The sequence below is a fragment of the Lactuca saligna genome, chromosome 8 (genome assembly GCF_052625555.1).
Source record: "Lactuca saligna cultivar CGN05327 chromosome 8, ASM5262555v1, whole genome shotgun sequence".
In the NCBI taxonomy this organism is placed as follows: Eukaryota; Viridiplantae; Streptophyta; class Magnoliopsida; order Asterales; family Asteraceae; genus Lactuca; species Lactuca saligna.
Window position 1 is genome coordinate 24,656,444 of NC_136424.1, and position 7,354 is coordinate 24,663,797.

Sequence of the window (7,354 nt, forward strand, 5' to 3'; positions counted from 1 at the left end):
GGGTTGGTTGACTACAAATGAATAACGAAAATCCCTATAAACTATGTATTGTGACCATGAATCGATTCAATCAGATGTTACACAAGAAGTGAGAGAGATGTGTGTACAAAATGGGAGGGAAAGAGAAGTGGGAATGCGGTAGAAAAAGCCTACCCAAGTTTCGATTCAATTGGTACTCTGTGCAACCATTGATGACTTCATTTCAATTGTGGGGAAATGGCATCAAGCTTGTAAACATCTAAGAACTAGCTAGTGGGTTGGTCAAAAGAACACAAATCAAGTGCTAAATTACGAAATGCGTATTCAAGAAGAAGGAAGATCGGGGAAGAACCCTATATGTAACTTGATGGAGAGGGAATATAGATGATCCATGGTGGTGTTGCGGTTGCAGCAATGATGTCGATCTTTGAAACTTTAAAGCATATACTAATCGTGGTGATTTTGTTTATTTCCTATAAAAAGATGGTATTTCTTATTTAACTTGATGATCTATGATGATTTAGTGAGTGGAAGGAATAAGTGGGAAAAACCTCCACATCAGCTACATAACGTTCTAAACATTTGAAATTTATCAGAATCCCCTAATAAAACTTAAGTTAAATGATCTCAGATGGTAAATAAATAAATAAATAAATAAGTTGAGCGACCGATTAAAGATAGAAGTAAAACGTTGTAGGGTTTTCGGGTCAATAACCAGTAAAAAAAACGGAAGATATCTAAAAGACTAAAACTGTATCTGCGCACTTTTAATCTGGATAGTGGACATCGCCAACAAAAATCCACAATACAATAACATCGAATCCGGCCCAACTGGGTCCGGTCTAACATATTTCTCCATATAGTAACTGTCTAGATACTTCTCGTCTTTCATTCGCAGTTTTGACTTTCACAGACAACGAAAACCCTAAAATTCAGCGTCAACAATGGCCATGAGATCCCTCATTGTCTCTCGATCAGCTCTTTTACGTCTTTCCATGGATTCCTCAAGTTCTCGATCAGCCTTCCGTTTTTCCAGTGACCAAGGTCGTATACTAAACGATGAAGAACGTGCTGCTGAGAATGTCTACATCAGGGTACACGCGTCTCTCTATTTGTCTGTTTATCGATTAATAGTATATATATAGTCTAGTGATGATAGGTTGAAGTTGAATACATATGTATCCATATTTGTGTTTATATCGATTGAAGTTGTATAAAGCTAGTTGATTCACTGGTTGACTCGGGGTGTTATTGTTGTGTTATGAAGAAAATGGAGAAAGAGAAGCTGGAGAAGCAAAAACGCAAGGAGGAAAAGGAGAAAGCGGAGAAAGAGAAGGCCGAGAAGGTAAGATAATGGTTTAAGTTCAATTTGGATAATCATTATGTGTAACACTTTTTATCATCGGATTTTATCCTTTTCTGATTATAAATCTAAGTAAAACTATAGAGAATCAGACTTGTAATCTCTTAAACTTTGATCTATAAAACAGGTTGTGTTCACTCTTGACTCCTGATTGAATCTTGTAAATATTGAAATTTAAGAATACAGGTTGTCCAATTGACTAAAAAGAGTTAGAAAGCACATTAATCTATAATATTAACTTTGCTGTTAATCCATTTTGTTCCAGAAACCTTAGGTACCAGGGAGATGTTCATCACACACTGCTGCTGAAGCTGTTGCAAGTATTTCAGAGAAGAATAATGTATGTGATTTTTAAATGCTTTTTGTGGGTCTCTGTATAGAGTGTGCTGACACTTCTGGATATTTCCATGATCATGTGTTCTTGTAGTCATGGGGTCTCCACAAGTTTAGTTTGGAACTGTATTTTCAGTGACTTAACTTAATATGGTGACAAAATCCTGTCTTGTTTGGGAAAATGTGAAAGAGAGTTGAATGGGTTGTTTGGAATTGGGTTCAAAAGTAGGGATGTGTTGATGATCAAATTACTTAGATAACTGTATGATCCTGTAAAATTATTTTCCTTAAAATCTATTTCTTCTTGTTCTTGGGATACTACAAGTAGTTTTGTAGGATAATTTGAACACTTAAATTATTTGGCACACATGAAGATAAGGAAAGATATCATGTTCCAATTAGATTGTTCAAGATTGTAGGAGTTTCAAAAAGTGGTGTGTTATAGTATAAGGGTGAAAAGAATTGTGTTTCAGAAGCACAAAATAGTTACAGGTAGTTGAAGTTTTGGAAGTTAGATTCGTCTGTTCTATAATGTAGTTATAGCTCCAAAATTTGAAGTTAGTTATGCCCATTCAATGCTAATTTGTCATTCATTGTTTGGGATCGACAAACATGCACTCTGCACAACATTAAAAATATCAAACACCCTCCAACACTTGTATGAATTTAATAAGATTATTGTCATAATGGGGTAACTAACCTATCTTGCAAGTTGACTATTCTGTTTGTTTTCTGCTGGAACATGATTTTGAATCTAAAAATTGTATATTCGTATTGGATGCTTTGAACCTTCTATGGTCGCTAAAAACGTCGTATGTTTTCTTGGAGGCTGGAATTGGGTCTACCCCAAAATATAGTTTATAGATGATAATGGTTTCTTAAACCACTAAAATTAGCTGAATCCAGGTTGGGCCAAAACAACATCGTTTTTTTACAATTCAACGGACCTTCATGGCCGGAAAACATGAGAAACAAACAAGTCTGGGTTGCAGCGGTATTTAAAACAAATTCATCAGTTTAGTATCTTTTCGGAACATTTATCTATTTTCCTGGTATTCATATAACACGTTAGATAGTTGGTTACCCAATTACGACAATAACCGTTAAACATACTTCAAAATGATCAAACAACACTAAAATCACAAAATGGGAGAGAGCGGTTTAATTAATTGTCAAAATTTCACATACACTAAAATGTCAGATTAATAAAAAAAGTAAAATAAAATGGAACATGAGTGTTTTAAGTTTTTATTGAAAACCCTGATATCATGGGTTAAAAGGGTATTTTTGAAAAATGTTTTACAATATATATATATATATATATATATATATATATATATATATATATATATATATATATATATATATATTTACTATTATATAAAACATATTAGATGTATCTTGAAAATTTTAAGAGGTACAACTCCTATAGCATCAAATACCATCATAAAATGCTTGGAGAAAACCCTGAATAATTTAGATCGTAACTTCTATCCTAGCCACCAATCTCGGCCCTAATCGGGCTCCTATAACACTTACTTTCCCTTTTATCGACACAAATATTAAAAAATTCCCCTTTCTTTACGGTTGCACCCATGCTCCTCCTTGTCCGCCATCCATGGTCGCCCTTCTTTCAGCCTTCTCCGAAACCCTAATACATCCGCCTCTTTTTGCCTTCAACCACCCACAACGGCTCTGCTTCTCCACCATCCATGATGGTCGTTCTTTTCACCCTTCTTTAAAACCCTAATCCGTCCGCCTCTTTTCGCCTTCAACCACCCACAACGACTGTTGTTAACTACTGTATCTAATGCTTCAATCCAGATTTATGACCACGAAATGAGAAACATCAAGTGAAGAAGAATAATCAATCCGAGTTTACAGTTTATTTTAGTGTGTATTTAGTGTCCGAACATTCATTTTCAATTTTCTAATATATCTTTTTTTGGAAGTATCTTTTGGTAATGTTTCTGTTTAAAGTCTCATGCCAATTAACATTTTCAGCATTATTTGTAATTATTGGTTATTTTCTTGTTTGAAATCTTAGTTTTTGGGGTATATTTTTAAATTTATGCAGAGTATTCTTCATGAGATTTGGGCTACATGCTTAAGAAACGGTTCAATCTTGAGAACCAAACTCATCTTTTTGTTTCTTCAAATCCTAAAAATATTGCACTCCAACTATTTGTTCTTATTCCTATGAGACCCTTAAACTGTTTAATTAAGTGTTTCCATGGTGAAACTTCATATATGTGTTTTGATTGTAGGTATATGGAGCAGTGGTTATCCTTTTTTTGGAAGATGGAAATGACTCTTGGGATGTCTTGGGGGAGTGGGAAGGTAATCTTATTTGATTAATATATCATCATTTTCATTTTCATTACTGGTGACTTTCAGATCCCTTGAAGATCTCTTCAACTATTTTGTTAGGTAAAGGATTAACAAGAGGATGTAGGAGATTTTGGACGTGGTTATTAACACATTCATCTGGGTGTTTAATTTGGAAGCATAGGAACCTTCTAATGTTCAAAAACAAGGTTCCTGATAACTCTCTACTTACTCGTGAGGTTAAGCTTTTTGGGTTCCAATGGATTAAGAACGGGAACTAAATAGGTAAATGCTTTATAATCAATCAAATATCATTTGATTTATTGTAAAGCATGAGTGAATATGTTTTGACTTGTATGGTGTTTTCTACTTACAATATTAGGCACCATGGATGATTATAAGTTGAAGACTGCAATGAGTTTTGGCCTTCATCTAAGCATACAAGAAAAATCTAATGATATATATTGGGATTATACTTATATTGAAACTTCAGCTTACTTTTCAGAGCCTTGAGTTTTGAAATGACAAAAAGTGGTTGTGTGGTACTAATTTTATCTCTTAGCAAGCATAATTATGTGTATTTTGTCTAATATTTATCATGTCCTATATGTATTCTCTTTATTATTTCAGGAAGTTCACTTCATACATAATAATATAACTTAATTCCTGAAAATTTGGCTTTTTAAAAGTTTTCAGCTCCATTTAATTAATGATGATTAAAGTAAAACTTAATAATAAAAATTTAGCCTTGATCCTGGGGTAGTTGGAAGCTGATAATTATGGAATGACCAAACGGAAGAGAAGCAGGAAGCCCACTGTCAAAGCTTCAATGTGTCGGACACATGTATGATGATATGACAAAGCACTATCAGGTTTCTATTCTAACTTGTATATTGCCTAAATTGGTAAAAATATAATTTGGTTGCTATTGAGAGTAAAAATTGAAAGCACATTAATGTGAAAGTATATAATTTGGTTGCGATTTTTAAACATGTTGGTTGCTATTGTGAGTATTCAATATAAGTTGGTATTTTTAAACAAGTCGTTGGTTCTTATTGGCCAAGAGGCTCCTTCATTCGTGAATGCTCAATATATTGGTAGATAATGTGTTATACATGTAAATTTTCATTATGTTTCCGAGAATAAGATTAGTTTTAAGTATATAACCGTACTTACTGTTTTTATTATTTAACTTTGATGTGGTCACAAAAGTGATGTACTTTATTGTTTTGTAGAGAATAAAAGAAAGGTGATTAAACAATATTATTGATCGAAACAATCTGCTTCTTCAAAAGTCAAAAGTCAAATGTACTAATGTGTATAGAACGTTGGTTTTAATAAAGTTCATGTTTTTTAATTATTTTCTGAACTTTAGGTTAAAATCTAGAAATATTTGTTTCATTATGTCAATTAGAAAAGTGTAATTTTATTTAATATTTAGTAATATATATATATATATATATATATATATATATATATATATATATATATATATATATATATATATATATATATATCAATTCTACCTAAACTTAGTTACTAAACCCCATAAAGATATATCGTTTTACTATATAAAGACTGTGGTTAAGGGATTCATGATTAACACTTGAAGATGTGGTTCAAGATCGATGAAATAGTTTTGATAAAGAAACAAGAATATATAATTTTTAAATTTCATAACGATAAATTTTTCATATCTCTTATTTGCAAATTCTCATCATATCTCTTAATTGCAAATTCTGAACATCTGATTTTAATACAATCTACCTTTTTAAGTAGTAATTTGATTTATGTATTTTATGTTTTTATTATACCATTTTGTTTATCTTATATCAATACTTTATACAAAAAGCAAACAGATGAATATTGTTCTAAAACTAATCATCTCCCAGAAATGTATGTTGATGTATTATGTGTTTTAGAAAATTGACATTTTTATGAAATAAAACTAATCATTTTCCGGAAATTATTTGTTACAATGAAACTAATCGTTATCTACGACAATAAACTTAACGCTAAGAGGTACAAAATATCAATCCGTTAGAACAATTGAATGAAAGAAGAGAGAGTGGACAGAGTTTCAAGTTTCAAATATTGGATAAATCAAATATGGAGAAATAGCTTTGAGAAACCCTTATTAAATGCTGCTTCATATGCAAATTTACTCACTTTGTCACTCTTCAAAATATCAGTCGACTGCTCTTCTACAAATGGATTCCCCTCAACAAATGTCATCCTCAATCGTTTCCCAAGCCTGCCACACGGGCGAAAACTACAAAAGCTCCTACTGTGTACGGTTACAACATTTTATAATATAGACAAAGAAAAAGTGATAATGAAAGAATATGAATGACAGAGTGTGGATGCTAAAACAATTGAAAAATATTGAGATTTCGGAAAAACAGTTAAAACAAACAAGACCATGATAATTGAGTAGGTTTAAAAGCTTTCAACATAATATCATTGTTGCAGAAATAGTTGTTGGCCAACATGCTGGCAAGATTGCCAAAGATTCCCCTGTGTCCGTCTGATGATGACATGTTCTCATTCAAGTTGAAAAGGAAACAATTTCATATTCGATTATGCTTTGCGATGACAATCAATAAAGCTTAGTGACAAACAATTCCGAATGTATGTATTTATATTCCAGATTCAATATGTTCGCATGACCAGCTTTATATCGCATTGTCCGGAGGGTCTGACATGGCAATACAAAAATGTTTATGAAGCCTAACGAAAATTCCAAATGTGATCAAGTCTATACAATAAACATGATATATAAAGAAGTGTTACATGATTAATAATGTATTAGCAGTTATGTGTTTTTACATTTCCATATTTGGAGTATTCTTATATATTTCTTTTATTTTTGGTTGAACGACTTACACAATTTATACTTTGGTTCGTCTTGAACCATTTGTTTTTATCGGATGTATCATGTTAAAAATAACGCCAAAGTTGTATTATATTGTCTTGGACATATTGTACTTTCTTCTAGAACATATAATTTATATAAAAAATAGCACCGAAAAAAGCAATTCGCCGCCGCCGCTTTGCGCGGGTAGACGGCTAGTATATATATATATATATATATATATATATATATATATATATATATATATATATATATATATATATATATAATGGTAATGGGCGTTGCCCGCACCCACACTAAGCAGTCTTAAAAACCATATATATATATATATATATATATATGGTTTTTAAGACTGCGTAGTGTGGGTGCGGGCAACGCCCATTACCATTATGATGATGTGGACGCCAGAAAATGCCGTGGTAATGGCCGCATACACCCCCCCCCCCTCCACACCTTTTATGTGTTATATGGCCATC

At 32.3% G+C, this 7,354-nt stretch overlaps 2 long non-coding RNA genes across 5 annotated transcripts; both read left to right on the forward strand.

Annotated features, from left to right (window-relative positions):
• Positions 1-853: 853 nt before the first annotated feature.
• Positions 854-1,888, forward strand: LOC145007986 (uncharacterized). The gene is made up of 3 exons (XR_013663216.1): positions 854-1,073; positions 1,247-1,324; positions 1,608-1,888. It is a non-coding gene; the product is annotated as an uncharacterized LOC145007986 (long non-coding RNA).
• A 1,297-nt stretch (positions 1,889-3,185) lies between these two features.
• LOC145012744 (uncharacterized) lies at positions 3,186-6,213 on the forward strand. 4 transcript variants are annotated; one of them, XR_013664658.1, is made up of 6 exons: positions 3,186-3,636; positions 3,943-4,015; positions 4,106-4,288; positions 4,386-4,545; positions 4,634-4,875; positions 5,239-5,360. It is a non-coding gene; the product is annotated as an uncharacterized LOC145012744 (long non-coding RNA). The 4 variants fall into 4 exon arrangements; XR_013664656.1 differs by lacking the exons at positions 3,186-3,636; positions 5,239-5,360 and adding an exon at positions 6,196-6,213 and having other exon boundaries at positions 3,643-4,015; XR_013664655.1 differs by lacking the exon at positions 3,186-3,636 and having other exon boundaries at positions 3,643-4,015.
• The last annotated feature ends 1,141 nt before the right edge of the window (positions 6,214-7,354 follow it).